Below are 21804 nucleotides of genomic sequence, written 5' to 3'. Positions count from 1 at the left end.
GGTAGTTTGAGCATTCTTTGGCATTGCCTTTCTTAGGGATTGGAATGAAAACGGACCTTTTCCAGTCCTGTGGCCACTGCTGAGTTTTCCAAACTTGCTGGCATATTGAGTGCAGCACTTTCACAGCATCATCTTTCAGGATTTGAAATGGCTCAACTGGGATTCCATCACCTCCACTAGCTTTGTTCGTAGTGATGCTTTCTAAGGCCCACTTGACTTCACATTCCAGGGTGTCTGGTTCTAGGTGAGTGATCACATCCTCGTGATTAGAAGTGTAAAGGTACATAAATAGTAACTTGTCCAAGGTCTTGCAAATTTTAACTAGAAGAATTAAATTTTGAACCCAGGGAGTACAGCTTCAGAACACATGCTTTTGATCACTGTGCTAACTATTGTATTCAGACACCTGGAAGATATCTGGACAGGAGAGAATATGCATGATGGTAAAAGGAGTTAAAATCAAGCTAGACAGCGATGGGGATTTCCTGGTGCTTAGACAGTAAAGAATCTGCCTTCAATGCAGGAGACCTGGGTTTGATCCCTGGGTTGGGAAGATCCCCTGGAGAAGGGAATTGCTACCTACTCTAGTATTCTTGCCTGGAGAACTCCATGGACAGAGGAGCCTGTCGAACTATAGTCCATGAGGTCGCAAAGAGTCTGACACGACTGAGCAACTGAGCAACTCTGTCTCTCTCTCTCTCACACACACACATACAGATAAGTTGAAAACTGTGGGTCCTAAAAGAAAGACTCACAGGAAGCTGATAAATACCTTTCAATACTTGAATAACTATTAAGAGAAAGAAGAATTGGATCCATTCTCTCTAACTACAAAGAAACTAGGATCAATGATGATCAGCTACCATGAAGCAGATTTTTGGCTAATAATGTAGATCTCTCTAATGCCCAGGTTTTCAAGGAACTTCCTGAATTGTCTTGAGAAGAACCAGTTGCAAGGCATCGGACGTTCTTAAGAAAGAGCAGAAGCACTAGTGTTAGGATTCAAAACATCAGTGAAGGTAGGGGGTTAGATTACCATTATGGTTCAAAATTTGAGATGCTAGACTTCTATTCAACAGGTCAACGGAGAAACATCCCTAAATTCCCCAGAATATGGAAAAGAAGGTCATCTGGAAGGTCATTTTTGTCATTCCCCTTATTGTAAGTACATCTTTGTCCAAACCAATGGAAACACTTAAAAATATTCCACTCCCTCCCTCCTCACCCCTCCCTATCTCTCTCTCTGACAGCCTCCAAGGGGAAGCATCATAAAAGCTTAGACTTATAAGCATTTAGGGGTGATTGGACAGCTATAGTTTAGTGCGATGCTCTCTTTGCAGAAAAGGGGATCAGGAAAGGTGACAGGAGCCTCCCCAGGTCACACAGCTGATTTGTGACAAAGCAGAAACTAAAATCCAGCACTCAAGATTTTTAAGTTCAATTTCCTTTTGCAACATACAATGTTATCACTCACACTCCCTTTGGAAATTTCTTCCTTGTGTCTAACTTAAATTCTTCACTGTGTGCTTTAATCCTAGTTTCCTACCATCTCCACTAAGAGCAATGAATGTTGGCCATTTTTCCTGGCAATAAACAGTCTTATGTCTTGGATAATGAAATGCTCTGTTAGCTGTATGTTATAGTCTCTTCCCAGGGGATGGGGCGATGTCTGTTTCACACTTGCAGTCACCCGAAGTTAGCAAGGATTCTAAAGAATAGAAGGCAAAACTGGTAGTTAACTGCTGCTGGCAGTCATTTCTCAAATCCTTGTTTGAGACTGGGACTGAGGTCTGGTCCTCACAGGCCTGTTGGGTTCATCTGGATGTCTTCTCTCTGGGGATGGCAGTCATCTATTTCATAACTGACTGAGGAGATTGTTCCTACTCAGCAAAGGTGGACAAGCCAATGGGGTCCAGAACTTAGAATAGTCTTGCCTAGGGCAATCCTTTCCCCACCACTCTCTTCCTTAGGGTCCAAGATCTACACTGACATTCAGTTCCTCTTGAGCTGCACTTTCTAAAGTTGCAGGCCCTACCGCTTTGTATGTAAAAACAACTTGGTAACGCTTAGAGCAAGACTTCCCTGTGGCTCAAATGGTAAAGAATCTGCCTGCAATGCAGGAGACGAGGGTTCGATCCCTGGGTCCAGAAGATCTTCTGGAGAATGGAATGGCAATCCACTCCTGTAATCTTGCCTGGAGAATCCCATGGACAGCGGAGTCTGGCGGCCTACAGTCTGTGGGGTCACAAAGAGTTGGACGTGACTGAGTGACTAACACACACACACCCCCCACCCACCCCTGCTTAGAGCAGGGTTCCCAACACACATAGGCACAGACACACACACGCACACACCACTTAGAGCAGGGTTCCCAACACACACACACACACACTCACCCACCCACCCCGCTTAGAGCAGGGTTCCCTTAGCTATAGGAAGAAAGCTCAGATGGCTGTAACCCTGTATAACCACTGGAGGGCAGGAGAGGCTAAAGAATGTAAGGAAGACCAGCCCTGAAAACAAACTCCTCTTTGTTCACGTATGAAGGTCAACTCATCAAATGATCTGCAAAATGTGGCAACTTTTAAGAACAATAGGGAAGCGTTATGCATTCAATGACCAACTTGCTAGCTTCACCATATTTAGCAAAGCAGAGGACTCGTGGTCTCAAGATTTACAGCCTGTGACCTTTGGCAAGTCGGTTAACCCCTCCGTGTCTCAGTTTTTTTCCTTGTGAAAATGGACCTGGTATTGCTTGTCACCCTGACTTACGGTGGAACCTAAAAATCCTGGGGAAACAGCTCCCCTGGTTTCCCTGCAGCTCTTCTCAGTAGCTGATTCTCCACGCTCAATGCTACTCTTTCTTCAGTGCCAAATATCACTCCTCTGAGAAGCCTTGCAGCATCACTTATTCAGCTAAGCCTGGCTAGTGTCCCCAGGGAGAAAGAGGGGAAGAGGGAGGGATCGAGGAGGGAGACCTCAACAAGGGCAAAGTTAACTTGGGAAGGTCTTAGATTTAAATTTATCTCAATGATATGTTTGCATCAAGTGAAGACCAAATAAAACCCCAGAAATCTGTATGAAAGAAGGCTTTGTAATTATTTGAGGATAGAAAAGGGCCAGAAGTATTGAGTCATCATATACCTGGTGTTACCATCTCGGGTCCTTGAAGGAAGCTGTCCTGAAGGTTCATTCATGACCATTTCAGCCAAATGATATTGTCATGTAACTGACTTGGTTGTCATTGGTTTTGAGTTTTCTTGATAATTAAAATTTAAAGTTTATTTGATAGTTACATATAAATATTTGTACATATTTGATCAACATTTGTACATATTTAGGTCACAATTAAAATAATTTTATTCAACACTAAGTAACTGCAAAAATTTTTTGAGTTCCAACAGGACTGATACTTCAGAAGTCCTGGATTAAAGGAAATTACGCTAGCTTTTCTTACATCAGAGGGCTTCCCTGGTGGCCTAGATGGTAAAGAATCTGCCTGCAATGTGGAAGACCCAGGTTCGATCCCTGGGTCTGGAAAGATCCTCTGGAGGAGGAATTGGCAACCCACTCCAGTATTCTTGCCTGAAAAATTCCATGGACAGAGAAGCTTGGTGGGCTACAGTCCATGGGGTTGCAAAGAGTCAGACACGACCGAGCGCGTAACACTTTCACTTTCACACTTTCTTACATCAGGGTTCAATCAGGGAAGGAGAATCATTATGAGATATACGGAATAAGGCTATTCCCTAATCTGCACCATACAGAGGGTGGAATTCTGGGAAACTCACTTCCAGCCTAGCTCAGCTGCTGAAATACAAAGACCTCACAATGATTCCTGTTCAGATATTCCTGAGATGAGCATTTAAGCAGAAACTACTCCAGGGCGTTTCTTCAATGAATTATTACAGAGTGAATAAGTGATTTAAAGAGGAATATTGAGCTTCAGTTTCTAGTAGCTTCAGTTCAGTTCATTTCAGTTGCTCAGTCGTGTCCGACTCTTTGCGACCCCATGAATCGCAGGACGCCAGGCCTCCCTGTCCATCACCAACTCCTGGAGTTAACCCAAACTCATGTGCATTGAGTTGGTGATGCCATCCAGACATCTCATCCTCTGTCGTCCCCTTCTCCTCCTGCCCCCAATCCCTCCAAGCATTAGAGTCTTTTCCAATGAGTCAACTCTTTGCATGAGGTGGCCAAAGTATTGGAGTTTCAGCTTCAGCATCAGTCCTTCCAATGAACACCCAGGACTGGTTTCCTTTAGGATGGACTGGTTGGATCTCCTTGCAGTCCAAGGGACTCTCAAGAGTCTTCTCCAACACCACAGTTTAAAAGCACCAATTCTTCGGCACTCAGCTTTCTTCACAGTCCGACTCTCACATCCATACATGACCACGGGAAAAACCATAGCCTTGACTAGATGGACCTTAGTCGGCAAAGTAATGTCTCTGCTTTTGAATATGCTATCTAGGTTGGTCATAACTTTCCTTCCAAGGAGTAACTAGTATCTTACTGACCCCAATTTGGCAGTTTAGCACAGGATCTGGCATGTAGTTGGTGCTCTATGAAAATTTGTTGAATAAATAATTGAATGGTGTGACAGGAAGAGCACAGGATAGCCAGTCAGGAGTCTTGGGCTCGTTCTGGTTCTGCCTCTGCTTATTTAGCTGTGGGACTGGGGGCGAATCTCCACAGCTCGGTGGCCTCCACTTGATGTAAGGGGTCAGGTGACATTATCTCTAAGTAATGCTTTGGCTTAGAAAGTTTGCAGTTCTCTGAGTTTGTCAGGTGGCTTTCCAGGCATGAAATGAGTTAGAGAATGAGTGATTATTAAGAAAAGCCATCATGGAGACTTCCCTGGTGGCCCAGGGTTTAGGACTCCAGCTCCCGCTGCAGGGGGCGTGGGTTCAGTCTCTGGTGGGGGAACTAAGATCTCATATGCCCTGTGGTGTGGCCAAAAAAAATTAAATAAAGGAAGAGAAGCCGTCATGGGTGGGGCCTGGAGTTGAGTCCTAGAACGTAGCATTTTGCATGAGGGCCTACTTGGAGGATAACAGGAAGAAAAAAGACAGATACAGAAAAGGGTGCTGCTGGAGAGCTCAGGACCAACTTTGCCGTCTTGAAAATGGTGTCTCAGGCTGCTCTGACTCAATCAGAATCTAGCTTCTCCCCTGTATCGGTTTTTGTGCAGAGATTTCCCTGGTGGCTCAGAGGTAAAAGAATCCATCTGCCAATGCAGGAGATTGGAATTTGATCCCTGAGTGGGGAAGATCCTCTGGAGAAGGAAATGGCAACCCGCTCCAGTATTCTTGCCTGGGGAAATCCGGTGGACAGAGGAGCCTGGTGGGCTGCAGTCAATGGGGTTGCAAAGTTTCAGACACGATTTAGCAACTAAACGACAACAATCTTCCTCTCTAGCCCACAGCAAGTGGCAGGGTCGTCTCAGATTCCCAGGCTCTCTGGGACGCAGACCCTTGCGTTTGAAACCCATCTCTCTCTGCTTGGGTACTGATTTCTCAAAATCACCCCAAGTCTGCCAGACTTCCTCACACATATGATATTTATACTGATCTTGGTCAAAGGCTCCAAATTTTTTAGCACTTGATGAAGATGGGATGGGAAGTCCTTTATTGCAATTTCTTGTGCCCTCTCTTAAAGCAGCTGTTCTTTTCTTTCTAAATGTGTAAAATGTCATTTGTAGCCTTTGAATATGAGACAAGAAAATTCTCTAGCTTAGAGGAAGGGAAATGATAAAAACCATGGTAAACTCAGTCCATCTTTAGAATGTATGCATTTTCCAGTTCACACCATTCCCCCTTACCTTACTGGTTACATCCCAGGATCTTAGAGGTATGAGACACAACTCAGGCTAAATTCTACAGTTAATCTACAATTTAGTCAATCATCAACTGTTTACTGATTATCTACTACGTGCTTAGTTGCTCAGTCGTGTCCGGTTCATGGACTGCCTGCCAGGCTCCTTTGTCCGTGGGGATTCTTCAGGCAAGAATACTGGAGTGGATTGCCATGCCCTCCTCCAGGGGATCTTCCCAACCCAGGGGTCGAACCTGGGTTTCCCATATTGCAGGTGGATTCTTTACTGTCTGAGCCACCAGAGAAGCCCGATTATCTATTATGTTGTTTGGTTAAGTAGGTGCTGGGGGGAATCCTGAAGTGTAATGAAATTTGTTTCACTTTTGTAGAACAAATAGTTTTCTTGGAAATAGAACAAATATATGAACAATTAGGAAACCAAAGTACCAGACAGTTGGCTTATAATCATGGCAGGGCTTTAGGAGAAAGCTTTACAGATCCATGTGATTTTCAGAAAAAAAATTTCTTGTAGATGTTGGGTATGAAATTTTAACAGTTGTAAGAAAAGAAGAAAAATACTCTATGTTGGAGATGAGAGTGACCAGGAGATGATAAAAAGCATGAAGGGACCTCATGAACATAAAGTAGAAGGAATATTGGGGGGATATGCAGTAGGACTTCTATGTGTCTTTAAACTTATCTTTCCTTGATCCTTCTAGACCTTTCTAAGGCAATATGACATACTGGGGTTTAGGAGCTCCATGGCATCATCTCAATCCAGGGATGGGAGCCTCTGTCCTTGTAGAATATTTTAAAAGAATTATTGTGCGAGATAACCAGTTTAAAGTCTTGGGCTTACAGCCACATTCCTGGACCCTTTCTTATTTTTACAGTGTGACTCTCCCTTTTTGCCTCTTTCCCTTCTAGCATTTCAGCTTCTATTGGTTGCAGGTCTAGAAGAATTTTGCAGGTAGTAGGGCTAAAAAGAATATAACTTCTCCTCCCCTAAAAATATATCTTTAATTTATGTCTTTCCATCATCTTGTATACAAGATGTATACAAAAAATGAGACACATACATAAAGACAAACTGCACTCAGTATGCTGAGTGGGTCAGGGAGAGACGGGCATCTTGGTCATTACCCAAGGCTCTGTGAGGGATTTAAGTTGCTTGATTCGTTAACTCCAGGCCTGGTGAAATAGGTAGTATTTCATTTCAATCCTTAGTGGGATTCAGCCTGCCAATATCGAGGCTTTGAAGTGGTTTCACCTCCTGTGATGTAACCGGACTCCCTGTGCTTGAGTCTTGTTTCTCAGACTCACTCCTGTTCTCCCACATGAGTCACTGGTGGCTTGCCAGCCGGTGAACCTGATCTGACTGGTCCTCTGGTTTGCAGCATTTCTCCCTAAAGGTCTATATATCCTAGATAATTTGAGAGATGAAGATTACTGTATGTTCGGCTTGTACTGTGCTCATTGGAGGGGGCACGTGCTGGGGTGGGGGCAAGTGCTGTGAATTTCAGCTTTCTGGATGTGATTCTGATTAAGAGCAACTCTACTTACCCCCATTTTTAAATTTTTGTCCATCCACACTGAAACAGGGCCTGTTTGACCCCTTAGTTCCCATTAGAGCGGGGGTCCCCGACTTCTGGGATCTAATGCCTGATGATCTGAGGTGGAGCTGGTGTAGTACTCATAGAAATAAAGTGCACAATAAATATAACATACTTGAATCATCCTGAAACCATCCTCCCCACTCCCATCCTTGGAAAAATTGTCTTCTAAGATGCAAAAAACATTGGGGACTGTTGCATTAGAGGTCATTAGCTTTACCCATCTCCTGGCTGATTAGGGAACAAAATGAGTATAAACCAGAGTTGTAGAATGTCTGCATTCCAGGGTTCCCAGAAGTTATGAACCTCAGCTGTTTTCTTTCCAAACTTTTTCCGTGGCGAGATGTGAGATACAGTTATTCTTGAGAATTTTCTGAAAGGTAGAAGCAGGCTTTCCTTACCTCACTATACCTTTGAGTAAAATCACTTATAAAGAACCCACCTGCCAACGCAGAAGACATAAGAGACATGAGCTCGATCCCTGGGTCGGGAAGATCCCCTGGAGAAGGAAATAGCAACCCACTCCAGTATTCTTGCCTGGAGAATTCCACAGGCAGAGGAGCCTGGTGGGCTACAGTCCATGGGGTCTCAAAGAGTCGGACACGACTCGGCCTGCACTCCTCCAGAGAGCCATGTGCCTGGAATGTGTTAGGGCTTTGGGAACGCATGATTTCACTGAATTTCACCATGATGTTATGCATTTTGCCTACACTGAAAAAATGACATAGAGGCAACCGTGTGAAACATATTGTGTTTATTGTCAGGAAGTTTTGGAAAACACGAATTCATGTCACACGGTGTCTTCTGACCAGGAAAACAACAACAAAATAAACATTAGTAGAGTCTCCCATGTCTCAGTATCAGGAAAAATGTGTTTCTCCCAAACTGTGGTTTCTTGGGAAGACTTCATAGTAGGTGCAAATAAAATCTCCTTGGATTGGTCCCTGCTGACTTGAGATTTCTCGCAGTTTGTACACACGATTTTAATCTTAAAGTTGAGTGTGGCAGATCTTGGAATTTCTCCTCACGGTTCACTCTTTGCAATCCAGCTTCAAAAAGCCTTTAGCTGCTTTATAATCATGGTCTCAATATACTGCATTTAACATATGAATGCTCCTTTGTTTTGTAGCTTATAAAATAGTCTGGAGAGAGTAAATGGTATTTATTTGAACATGCTTTGCAATTCAGAGTTTGTATTGTGTTTCTTCTTTTATTGACCCAAATCTTTTCATGTATATCTCTTCACACTAGGTGGCAGAAATGCCTCGTTGAGGAGTTTAATTTCCTTACCCAGGACTTTGATAGCTTCTAGGGGTTGGGGAAGCAGGCGGGAGGTAAGGCAGATATTTGGGATGGACCTTGGAACATCCTGCTCTGGTGAAGTGAGTGAATGTGTGGCTTGGGTCTCTGTGGCCCCCCACTGTTGCTTTCTGCCCCTATTCTTGTCCCCAAGAGACAATGAGAGAGGGAAGGAGACAGAGACAGACAGATGGGGGTGAAATGGGTAGGGAAAAGAGAAAGTTTCCTTCTTTTTACCTTTTATGGGGCTTCTGAGGTGGCTTAGTGGTGAAGAGCCTGCCTGCCAATGCAGGAGACCCAGGAGATGCAGGTTTGATCTCTAGGTCAAGATTCCCTGGAGAAGGGCATGGCAAGCCACTCCAGTATTCTTGCTTGGAGAATCCCATGGGCAGAGGAGCCTGGCAAGTTGTTATAGTCCATAGGGTTGTAAAGAGTTGGACAATGGAAGTGACTTCACACACGCTTGCCTATTATGAAAGTGACCAGAATAGAATTTGAACAAGAGAGATAAGAAGTTCCACACTGTCACGCACCCTCGTTGGTGGACCTCTGGGGAACTGTGGAAGCTGGGGGTCTGCCATTGCCTGGGTAGCTCTGCTCTGTTGATACGTAGCAGGTTAGCAGAGTTCCTGTGTGGGATTTTGCTCACATATTGTTTTCAGATCTTTCGGTTTAGTCAGTGTGGTGAGGAGCCCAGGAATTGGACTGTGTATGTGTGATTAATATTAGGAAGATTAAGGGATTCGCCCAAGACAAAAACCAAAGCTAAGAAGGAAGCCATGTCACACACACATGCACACACACACACACACATGCACACACACACACACACATGCACACACCATGTCACACACACATGCACACACCATGTCACACACACACGCACACACACTGTATATGTGTGTGCGTGTGTGGATGTCACACACACATGCACACACACACACACATGCACACACACACACACATGCACACACCATGTCACACACACATGCACACACCATGTCACACACACACGCACACACACTGTATATGTGTGTGCGTGTGTGTGTGACATGGCTTCCTTCTTAGCTTTGGTTTTTGTCTTGGGCGAATCACTTAATCTTCCTAATATTAAGTTTGCTCATTTGTGCAAAGAGGATAATAATAGTACTTATTTCATAGTGTGGTTTTGAGCATTAAAAGAGATGATACCTGTAAAGAATTTGGCACAAGATAAGTAAACCTGTTTGCTGTCATTGCTTTTTAAAAAAATCTTCGACAAGTCAAAGTCTGTGAGCTTTAGTTCATAACTGATAGAACGATAGTTTTGAATAATATGATGTCCACAGATTTTTATAGCCTCCAAAACTTGAAAATGTGTGCCCTGTGTGTGCAGTCATTCTGAAATGTGTGCTGTGTGTGCAGAGTTTTATATCATTCATAGGGTCTCGTACATAGCTGGGCACACCATAATTAATCTTGTGTTTGTTAGATGCATGTCGAATTCCAAATGAATAGAAAGCATAAAGAGCTATGCTTCTAGCATGATTTATTTTACATATAAGGAGATGGTGAAGGCATAAGTAATATATTCTGTTTTTTCCTCTTGTTCATTCATTACTTTTAAATTAGGGAACATTTATTGACCAAATCCTTCCTACCTTCCAGGAACTAAGCTAGAAGCCATTAAGGTTAGAAAGCTAGAAGGTTTAGGTTAGAAGTCAGAGCCCTGACTTCTGGGTGAGAAGACAAACAGTGAAGTGATGCCACAAAATCACCTCTGCATGGGGTCCCACAGCAGCAGACAGTGAGTGAACTTGCTACATTAGGACACTGCAAGCTATTGGCATAGCTGGAGCATAGAGTATTTAGCAGGGGTTGCTGGGAGGTGAGGCTGCTTACTATTGGCATAGCTGGAGCGTAGAGTATTTAGCGGGGTTTGCTGGGAGGTGAGGCTGCTTACTATTGGCATAGCTGGAGCATAGAGTATTTAGCGGGGTTTGCTGGGAGGTGAGGCTGCTTACTATTGGCATAGCTGGAGCATAGAGTATTTAGCGGGGTTTGCTGGGAGGTGAGGCGGCTTACTATTGGCATAGCTGGAGCATAGAGTATTTAGTGGGGGTTGCTGGGAGGTGAGGCTGCTTAAAAATATTTTCTAGCATTTTTCTTGTGCATTGGCTGTCAGAATTGCATATTTGAAGTTTCAGTTCAGTTCAGTTCAGTTCAGTTCAGTCGCTCAGTTGTGTCCGACTTTTTGCAACCCCATGAATCGCAGGACGCCAGGCCTCCCTGTCCATCACCAACTCCTGGAGTTTACTCAAACTCATGCCCATTGAGTTGGTGATGCCATCCAACCATCTCATCCTCTGTCGTCCCCTTCTCCTCCTGCCCCCAATCCCTCCCAGCATCAGAGTCTTTTCCAATGAATCAACTCTTCGCATGAGGGGGCCAAAGTATTGGAGTTTCAGCTTCAGCATCAGTCCTTCCAAAGAACCCCCAGCACTGATCTCCTTTAGGATGGACTGGTTGGATCTCCTTGCAGTCCAAGGGACTTTCAAGAGTCTTCTCCAACACCACAGTTCAAAAGCATCAATTTTTCGGCACTCAGCTTTCTTCACAGTCCAACTCTCACATCCATACATGCCCACTGGAAAAATCATGGCCCTGACTAGATGGACCTTTGTTGGCAAAGTAATATCTTGGCTTTTGAATATGCTATCTAGGTTGGTCATAACTTTCCTTCCAAGGAATAAGCGTCTTTTAATTTCACGGCTACAAGCACCATCTGCAGTGATTTTGGAGCCCAGAAAAATAGTCAGCCGCTATTTCCACTGTTTCCCCATCTACTTCCCATGAAGTTTAGATGTGCATAAAGTTCTGCAGTTTTACTTGATGGAAGCGTATGCTGGCTTTAACAATTTGTTCTAAGATACCTCTATAATAGAAATGGTAACAGGAATAATTGCATTTATTCTGCAGTTTATAAAAAGTGGGATTTTTGACACTGGGATTTCCCTGGTGGTCCAGTGGCTCAGACTCCCCACCCTCACTGCCTAGGGCCTGGGTTTGATCCCTGGTCAGGAAACTATGATCCTGCAAACCTACCAGTGCAGCCAAAGGAAAAAAAAAGTTGACACTATCTCATTTGGTTAATTATAATATATTTTTTTCCAGGTAATGAGCTCCTATTATTGACCATGTTCTGTTTGACATCTGACATATATCTCACTTATTCTTAATTAGACACTTAAAAAATTTAGATTAGGAACTTTTCTATCAAGAGCCTATGTTTACCAATAAGGGGTGCTGAGGTGGGGAGGACCTGATGAAGCTCTGGGAGAGCAGGAACCCCATCTATCCATCCACTTCCCATTATGTCCCAGCATCTTGCATGGCCTGGCACAGAACAGGCGTTTAACTGATATTTGCTGACTGACAAAATGACATGACTAGTCCAGGGTGGCACAACTCGGAAAGGATAAAGTCAAACTGAAAGGGAGTTGACTTTGACAATTCAGATTTGACATCATCACGGCTAGAGAAAGTTTATTTTCTTTAATAGAAGAGAGTTATGCTCAGTACATGTCCTTTGGCCACAGAGCCTTGCTGGAAATGAACATAGGCTTGGTAGTCGACTGATTTGCATTATCAAGGGTGTCATCTCTTTGGTGAGCCAGTCTTTAGATATATGTGAGATGGCAGAAGTGAAAGTGAAGGTCACTCAGTCATGTCGAGTCTTTGTGACCCCATGAACTGTAGCCCACAGGCTCACGGAATTCTCCAGCAAGAATACTAGAATGGGTTACTGTTCCCTTCTACAGGGGATCTTCCTGACCCGGGAATCAAACCCAGGTCTCCTGCATTGTAGGTGGATTCTTTACCATCTGAGCCAGCAGGCTGACGAGCTGGCAGAGTAGGGACGCTACCTCTTTCCCAATCAGGTGGACGTGACGAGAAAAGCAAACGGCAAACTCTCCTGTTGCCATGTGTCAATGGCCTTTCACCCTTTGGTAGTTTTGAATTCTGGCTCAAAGGAAATTGGGGAGATTCTTTCATTTTTGCTGTATCATTGAGACATGAGTGAGCTCCAAAGGTAGAAATGAATGTTTTCTGTTTCTGAGAAATCATTCTTCTCATTCTTAGTATGATCAAATAGCCTTTAGTCAGACATTCTATTATTGTTTCAGTTTCCGGTCTTGGAGGCCATTTTGATTGAGGAGAGGTCATTAAAAATTTGGGAAAATGTTTATCTTTAAAGAACATTCTTTTTTTTTTGGAGATATTTGAGTTTATCTTCCTTAAAAGTAATAATTTTCTGCTCCACCGAAAACAAAACAAAGACTTGGTTTTGCTTTGCTCTTTAAAACCTCTTTGAATAAGGTGAAAAGATTCATCCATTAAGGAATGTTGCTTTCGAAAAAAATAAAAATAATAATTTTCTATTTAATGAACTTGCTTGAACAATTTAGCAAATTGTTACTGATTGCTAGGTCTTGTGTTGGGTGCTGGGGATACAAAGATGACAAGACACAACTCTTGCTTTCTAGAATGAGAGGTGGAGAAGGACTTGTAGGCAGATCAGTGCTGTACTTGCTATCTGAGCCCTCAGTGGGGACACGCAAAAGCCTATGGGTAACCCAAAGAGGCGGACACAGAGGCCACAGATAGCTTCCCAGCACTGGCAACTAGAGGCTAGGAAAGTGCTACAAGCTGAAGTCTTGGGTCTCCCAAATGTATATATTAAAATCCTCACTCCCAGTGTAACAGTATTATGAGGGGGAGACTTTCATTTGTTTTGTTTGTTCTTTTTTAGTTGCTAAGTCATATCTGACTCTTGTGACACCATGAACTAGCCCACCAGGCTCCTCTGTCCATGGGATTTTCCAGGCAAGAATACTGGAGTGGGTTGCCATTTCCTTCTTCAAGGGATCTTCCTGACCCAGGAATCGAACCCATGTCTCCTACATTGCAGGTGGATTCTTTACCGCTAAGTCACCGAGGGAGCCCTGGACAGTTTCCTGGGTGAAGCCTTATGGGATTAATGCCTTATAAAAGAGACCCCGGGGAGCAACCTCACCCCTTCCATCACGCGAGAATACAATGGGAAGTCAGCCATCTACAGCCTCGAAGAGGGCTCTCATTAGAACCTGACTATGGCATCCAGATCTTGGACTTGCCAGCCTCCAGAACTATAAGAAAGAAATTTTTGTTGTTTATAAGCCACCTAGTCTGCGGAACTTTGTGATCACAGCCTAAACCGAGACAGGGAAAGTGAAGAGAAAGGCAAGGACTTACAGGAGAGGCAAAATCACCTCCTGGATAGGAATGGGTGGAAAGTCTTAAATCCCACGGGCAGCAATCTGAAACCTCTAATGCAGCACTTTGATGTCCAACAGCTCCCCAGATTTAGCACCACATGTATTATTACAGTCTGTTTCATATTCCACAGCTGAAAGAAGCTGAGCCCTAATACACCTAGATGGTTCTCAGGTGGAGAAGCTGGAGCCTCATCCTTCTTCCTCCCCTGATGGCCACTGATGTGTGCACCTCTCCTGGTCATCCTTGGTCTGGATGCTGAGATGCCGACTTGCCTTTGGCCATTTATCTTTGGTCTGTGATATTATTCACTCTTTCTGCAGTCTTATTCCCCCCTCTTCTCCCCTTGTTTCTATTAGTCTTGTTCAACCCATAACTGAGATTATCCCTACTTTTTCTAAGAAATGCGATAAAACAGCTCACGCAGACTTGGGTGCAAAGACTTTTCTGCAGAATGGTTTATCTCCATCTACTCTTAAGACTGAGGCATCCCTGGAGGACCAAGGGCTCCACAACACATTCAATCATCTGACCAGCTCTCTGTCCTTGCTTCCCAATCTTAGTTTGATGGACCAGACAGAATCCATGATATGTGTCAACATGTGAGACCAATGTTAAGTCTGAAAATGCCAGCATAACAGTTTGTCTCCCAATTAGAAGCTAAGGGCAGGTAGCAGCCATTCAGAAACTCTGAAATGGCAAAGTTAGGGAATTGGGTTTTGAAAATGAGTCACCCAGTTTCTTTCCAAACATCTGCAGGTTGTTAGCCTGATTTATTTTGAATTAAAAAATCTTTTTGAGCTGGCTGACAGCTTATTTTAATTCCCAGCTGTTAAAATGTTTCAGCAATTGGAATTAGGGGCTGTGCCATTGCTTTTGATGTGGTGGGAAGCAGCTCAGCACTCAGGTACACCTGGGGGAACTGCCCCTTCTCATCACGGCCCTTCCTAGTTTTATTTCTTTCTGTTTGAAAGCTTGGCGCTTTGAGCTTTTTGTTTATGATCTATTTGCTTGGGTCTTATAGGACTGGTGGCCAAAGGAGTTTAGCTCATATCCAGGATGTGGTGGCTTTTATCCAGCACATCATGCTTTGTGGCTGCCTTAGATTCTTTCTGGGACGAGTTGGGGGAATAAACAAATATGCAAATAAGTTTATATTTAATTAATACTGCCTCCTCCTTTCCAAAAATATGCTGAAATGAATTTTCTACTCAAAGCTGAGGTTCCTAAAAATGTTTTCAAGATTTCTGTGCAGATGGTTGGCTTGGTGAGAGCCTTTGACTTGTTCCTCATTTTCCCCTGGTTGTGGGTGAGCACCTCTCTTTGCTGTGATTTTGGATAAAGGACACAGAGACTCTATTTCCTCTTTTCTGATCCAGCCCAGCACTCACAGAAACATAATCACCACCATCTTCTACTACCAACTCCAGCAAGAAGCCACTCCTTGTTACTTCTGACTCCCGTACTGTAACAGCCTATATTCCCTTTAGGGGCTAATTTCCCCCTTAAATTATGTCCACTAACTACTGTCAGCTCTTCAGCTCCCCACTCCCTGCCTTTTTAACAGACAAAGGCCACACATTTATTTCTTCTTGGACACATCCACGGTGCTGCCACAGCATCCCGTGGTCCTGGTGTGTCAGCCTCAGACACGAGGTCCCCAGAAGCAGGAAGCCCTCTGTGGGCCCAAATCTTCTTCAGTTGCTCCAGGTCTTCACAGAGCTTGTTGTCTAGACTGTTGGCCAGGACTTGACTGTATTTTCTATCCTTCACGTCCTTCTGTCCATAAGAACCAGTCTGGCATCTCGTATTGCTGTAGATTCTATGTGGTGGTGATCACACGTCCCCCCCCACCCCCATTCTCTGTGAACTCTCCCGCCCTCATGGTGAGCTTGACGTCTGCTTTCCTCAACACCGCATGAGTGCACCTGTGCTCCACGCCCTTCACTGGAGTGATGACAAGGGCAGTTTCCCACCGCCCATTGATGCTGGTCTTGAGGACTCACAAAACGTGCTATAACTTCTCAGGGATTACTAGAGACATGGTGGAGGCCCCACTGGAGGACCTCTTCAGCTCCCCTCTATGCTTAGCTTTTTCACACTCATTGGGGTTCTGTCCCATCACTCTGTTGAGACTGGACTCTCCAAGGTCACACATGACTTTCTAGTTGGTTCTCAGTCCTCTTGTGACTTGACTTCTTCGCTTGTTCCTTGACCTCTGTGTATCTACATTAAGAGAAATGTTGAAACCCCAAAGTAGAATGATGAATTGGGACATTAAATATTAAGGTAGAGATTTAGGGTTTCATTCGGTAGGGATTGGGGACTCAATCATGTTTGCCATCTGTGTTTAACAAAGGAGTACATGAATTAACCCAAAGAGGAAAAATGAGTGGAAGATCTTCACTGTAGCCTAGGTGGAGAAAAGCACTGAAGGTCCTCATGGGGAAAATGGTAAAGGGAATCGAATATAAAGCAAAGAGAGGGAGTCTCATAGATAAGACATGGAGACTGGTAACGTACGTGCAGAAAAAGCAGCAAGAGAGCCATGCCCTTCTCTAATTTTGACCTTCATTTTTGACCTTCATGTTTTTGCTCATATTCTTGCTTTTTGGTTATGTCCGTTCTTATTTATCCCTGTTTATTGAACTCCACACTTCTTATCAGGACTCTTTAAAATTTTTCTGAAATCTTTGATCACCCCAGTTAGCATTATAGTTAATTTTTAAGAATCTTGTAATACTTAGTATATCTTTAACCTTTATCTCATTATTTTACACAGTCTCTTCAGTCTGATTCATGTGATTATCTCTCCCTACCTCTTATCTATCTATCTATCTGTTAACATCTATCTATCTATTACTATTTGGCTTCCCGGGTGGCACCTGTGGTAAAGAACTCGTCTGCCAATGCAGGATATGTAAGAGATGCAAGTTCAGTCCCTGGGTCAGGAAGATCCTCTGGAGGAGGGCACTCCAGGATTCTTGCCTGGAGAATCCCATGGGCAGAGGAGCCTGGTGGGCTACAGTCCATAGGGTCGCAAAGAGTGGGACATGACTGCAGTGACTTAGCGTGCATCTATTAATATCTGCCTATTTATGAATAAGAAGATAAGGAAATAAGGAAAGTGGAAGGAGAATGTCGATAAGTATCAGGTTACATGGTCTCATGACCAAGGTGAAATTACAGACTCTATTTCATGATTTGACTTTTTTCTCTATTACAGTTTTGCTCTTTTTATTTCAAAATATTTTAACTTGTGATAAGATTTTACAGTTAGATTCTTAGGAGCTTTAGTTATAATAGAATGACTAGGAGGAACTTAGCCTTTGGTAAATATTAGTCACACTTTCCATGTCTCTCGATGAACTGGAAGAGGGTGCTGTTTCTTATTCTTGGAAATTTAAGAATTTTTTTTTGTTTGTTTATAACGTTAAGTTAAACAATTCTCCTGAGAATCTTTCTGAAGAATTTATCCTCATGTGACTGAATGCAACTTAACCAGGTTTCTAGAATTTTGTTGGTCATACCCAACAAAACAAAATTGCTTTTTTTCCACTGAGTTTTCTTTCTCTAAAGAACTTCCTGTTTTGGTTCTTAAGAAAAATGTAATATTGAGTGTTTGAGTAATACATTAAGGCAAATGAATCTTCTCTGCTTCTACCCTTCTATTTTAAATATGACTAAACTTTGAGAGTCATTTTAGAAGCCTGGGTAATGTTTCTAGTGAGATTCTCCCAGGTACAGTTGAGCTGAGAACAAGTTACATAGATGTTTTCTAAATAAATCGTGTTCACACATAAGCACATTAAGATGTCTAGCTTTCTGCTCTTCCTCTTTCTCTGCATTAATATATACTTTATTTGCCTGTTTTTAATGATGCGTAAACTGCTTTGCCTTTTCACTTTCTTTCACATATTACAAATATGGTTTCATACTCAGAATTTATAAGAAATGCAAATTTTTGTGATAAATGCCAACTGCAGTACTATCTTCAAAGATTCTGTTCAGGAGCTCTGGGATGGAGTCCCATTTTCTGCTTTTCTTCTTTCTTTCCTTCTTTGGCTGCATGGGTTTTAGCTGTGGTGCGCAGGCTCAGTGGTTGTGGTATGCCGGCTTAGTTGCCCCACAAAGTGGGCTGTCTTCTAGACCAGGGATCGAACCATGTCCCCTGCACTGGCAGCAGGTTCTTAACCACTGGACCACCAGGGAAGTCCCAAAGCCCTATTTTCAATATCCACCATCATCACCCCATCTTCCCTAGAGCATTTAGATGTCTTTGGGGCTGTGCACCACACTTTGAGGAATACTAGAGAAACTAGAAAAGTGAATTTTGCCTTTCATTACATAATCTGTTCCCAGTTGCCTCGAGCCCCTCGGGTGTGTAGGTTTTAGTCACTTAGCCAAGTCTGACTCTTTGACCCCATGGGGTGTTGTCCACCAGGCTCCTCTGTCGAAGGAATTTTCCAGGCAAGAATACTGGAGTGGGTTGCCATTTCTTTCTTTCTGCCATCTCTTTCTTCCTGATCCAGGGATCGAACCCAGGTCTCCTGCATTGCAGGCAGACTCCTTACCATCTGAGCCACCAGGGAAGCCCAGGCCCCCCAGGGAGCAACCAGTAGATTTAGGTTTGTAAGTTTCCTCCAACTCATTTCTTTGGAAGAGTTATAGGGTGTGTACCCTGCTATAGCTCAGTACATAAGAATGAAGAGGATTCTCTTAAGATGACCTCTCTTTATCACTTCTAACCTCTTATTTTTGGTTGTGGCCATTTTGTGTATCACAGGGAATCCTTAAATAACCTTTCTAAAAAAGTGCACTAAAAAGTAAATTAAAAGTAAAAGGCCTTTTAAATGGTGTTCAGGTATCAGATAAGGATTTGGACTTAATGGCCCTGAGATTCAATAATTCAATAAAATGTGCTTCTGTAATGTTACACTGGATGTTAAAATGACATATTAAGATACAGTAAAACTCCTTTGTCTGAGAGAATGTGCTACTAAAGTTGTGAGTTTACTTCACATCTCTTTCCAGCCTTTTCTTTTCCCCTGTTGTTGGAAATACTTGCCTTTATCATTTGATGTATTATTGTTTTGGTGTTTGGTGCATAAATATTACAACCACTATGAGTAACTGGACTGGCTATTGACATAGTTTGCCAATTGTTATAAATAAAGAAACCAAGATATATCAAAATGTCAGAACTGGTTAAAGACGATATCTCAGCTAGAATGAAGGGAAGTAGGTGTTGTTTTTTTTATGACACTGTCCCCAGTGTGTTAAACTCCTGTCATCATTTCATTCTTTTTTTAATTTTTATTCTTACTTGAGTCATATGAGGTAAGTATAATGATTCCAGTGTTACTGAGGAGAAAACAGAGACTCAGAGATGAACTTGCCTTGATCACGCTGACCAAAGTGGCAGAGGTGAAATGTGGAGTGTGACTTGCCTGTCTCTGAGCTCTCTGCTTTTTCTATTAGACTGTGCTGTTATGATCCCTCATTCAGTGAAGTGGATGCCAACAGAATCAAAATAGGTTTTGTTCTGATTCTGATGCGGAACTGACACTTTCCTAAAGTTCCCAGCTGTTGCAGTATAGCACAGGAGGATGAGCCTGGTGCTCTGTGATGACCAGGAGGGGTGGCATGGGGGCAGGGAGGGAGGCTCAAGAAGGAGGGGATATATGCATACATGTAGCTGAGTCACACAGTTGTATAGCAGAAACCAACACAAATTGTAAAGCAATTATATTCCAATAAAAAACAACAACAAAAATAAAGTTCCTAGCTATTGATTGATGAGTGGCAGGGCATAGCTTCTAAGGGGGCAGGTACAGAAAACTGGAGAGGTGGGAGAAATCAAGACAGATTAGAAAGAGCTGCTTGAAGGGTTTCAAACTCTCCACCAACCCCTGGCTCCTGGGATGGTTTGATTTTGCTGCTCTTTCCTTACCTCCTTCTTTTCAAGACTTAACTCACCTTAACTCAAACCCTTCCTGCTGGTGGGTACCCCATTCACAAGGGAGCAGATACCAGATGGGAGAAACTGAAGAGACAGTTGTTTGGTGATTGTTCTCATGAGTTATAGACTCATGGTTGGAGGACTCTGATTTGAAAGCTTGGCTTCAAACCCTTTGACAAAATAGCATGATTTAAGTGGTGAGTTGGAGATGGGGGTGGGAGTGGCCTAATTTGTGGACTAATTTGTTCTTTAAATTTACCTAATGGGTTGCAAGGAGGGGAAGTATCTGCTGGGGACACATGATGGGTTCTCCTAGGAAACTGACTTCACCAGCTAATTCTTTAGAAAGTGGTTTCAGAAAGGAGACAAGTGGCATCAATCTACTGACAAAGGGAACAGGCTCTGTGTCTGGGGCTGGGTCAACGACCCGAGAGGCATTCCTGTCGCGATACAACTTAGACATTTGATCAGGGGGCAATCGCTCACGCTGAATGATTTTCAAAGCTGTTCCAGGGCATTTTTCAAGCATTTAAACTTTGGGTCCTCTTTCCCACGGTGTGAAGGCCAAGAGAAGGGATCCTAAGCTCTCTTCCCTAGCCCCTATGATGGGAATTCAGGGGGAAAAGGTCACCCATTCTTGTCTCACAAAAGAGAACTTATCCATCCATTGTCAGGCAAAGGAGTTTCAGGTCCTGCAAACAGGGGAACTGCTGAGACCTTGTTAGCAACACCCAGCTCCACCTCAAGCTGGTGCTTCAGGGCAAGTGATGGTGGCCACGGGTCTTGTCCTACTTCAGGTGGAAAGGGGGGTTCATTCTGCTTTCTTTTGACATCTTTCTTTTCCTTTCCATGCCAGTAAAAACATGTGCTCCCAACCACCACCTTGTTTACTTTGTCCTGGGGAGAACTTCTGGAGAGAGCATGAGAGAAATGAAGAAAAGGGCAAAATGGCTGTAGTGGTTTTTCCAGATCTCTCTGATCCCTTTTCTCACTCGAGAATATTTCATATCACAGGATTTTCCTTCTTCTCTTCTGTATTGGTGGTACACCCAAGATCTTCATATCCTTTCAATCACAGATTAAAGATGCAGACTAGGGGAATAAGAGGAGAAAATTGTATTTTAAAATTTTGTTCCATTTATATTCAGTTCAATTCAGTCACTTAGTTGTATCTGACTCTTTGCGACCCTATGGACTGCAGCATGCCAGGTGTCCCTGTCCATCACCAACTCCCTAAGTTGACTCAAACTTATGTCCATCGAGTCAGTGATGCCATCCAACCATCTCATCCTCTGTCGTCCCCTCTTCCTTCTGCCTTCGGTCTTTCCCAGCATCAGGGTCTTTTCAAATGAGTCAATTCTTTGCATCAGGTGGCCAAAGTATTGGAGTTTCAGCTTAAAACTCTTTGAGGTTCTCACCCTGATTATAACAGCAGGGGCCATGAGGCCACTCTGCTGTGAATTCATTTCCAGTCCAGCCAACTAGGTCAACACTCATATGAATTAATAGGTCCTGCTAGACCTTGGCTTCCCCATCCTTGCCTTACCGAGCACAGCACTGGGCTTCAGTGACTGCAGGCATGAGCGATATATCCACTGCCACCCTTCACCCAAAACACGTGCTGAACTTAGTGCGCGTGAGAAACAAGCTGTTTCTCCAGCACTGGCTGTCAGAGCCAATCTAGCGGTGTTCCTCCACAGAGGGGCAGGGGACCTGAAGTCATTTCTCTGCCCCAGTGAAGGGATCTTCCTACCTTCCTTCCCCACATCTATTCACTCTTCTCAATGTGTACTATGCTTGGATCCAGCCTCCTGGGGGAGG

General features: G+C 43.5%; 1 pseudogene; it reads right to left on the bottom strand.

Annotated features, from left to right (window-relative positions):
- Positions 1–15603: 15603 nt before the first annotated feature.
- Positions 15604–16065, bottom strand: LOC138090755 (small ribosomal subunit protein uS13-like; annotated as a pseudogene).
- Between the last annotated feature and the right edge of the window lie 5739 nt (positions 16066–21804).

Source organism: Capricornis sumatraensis, chromosome 14 (genome assembly GCF_032405125.1).
Source record: "Capricornis sumatraensis isolate serow.1 chromosome 14, serow.2, whole genome shotgun sequence".
Lineage (NCBI taxonomy): Eukaryota > Metazoa > Chordata > Mammalia > Artiodactyla > Bovidae > Capricornis > Capricornis sumatraensis.
Note: the sequence above shows the minus strand (reverse complement) of the source record. Positions and strands in the feature narration are given on the sequence as shown.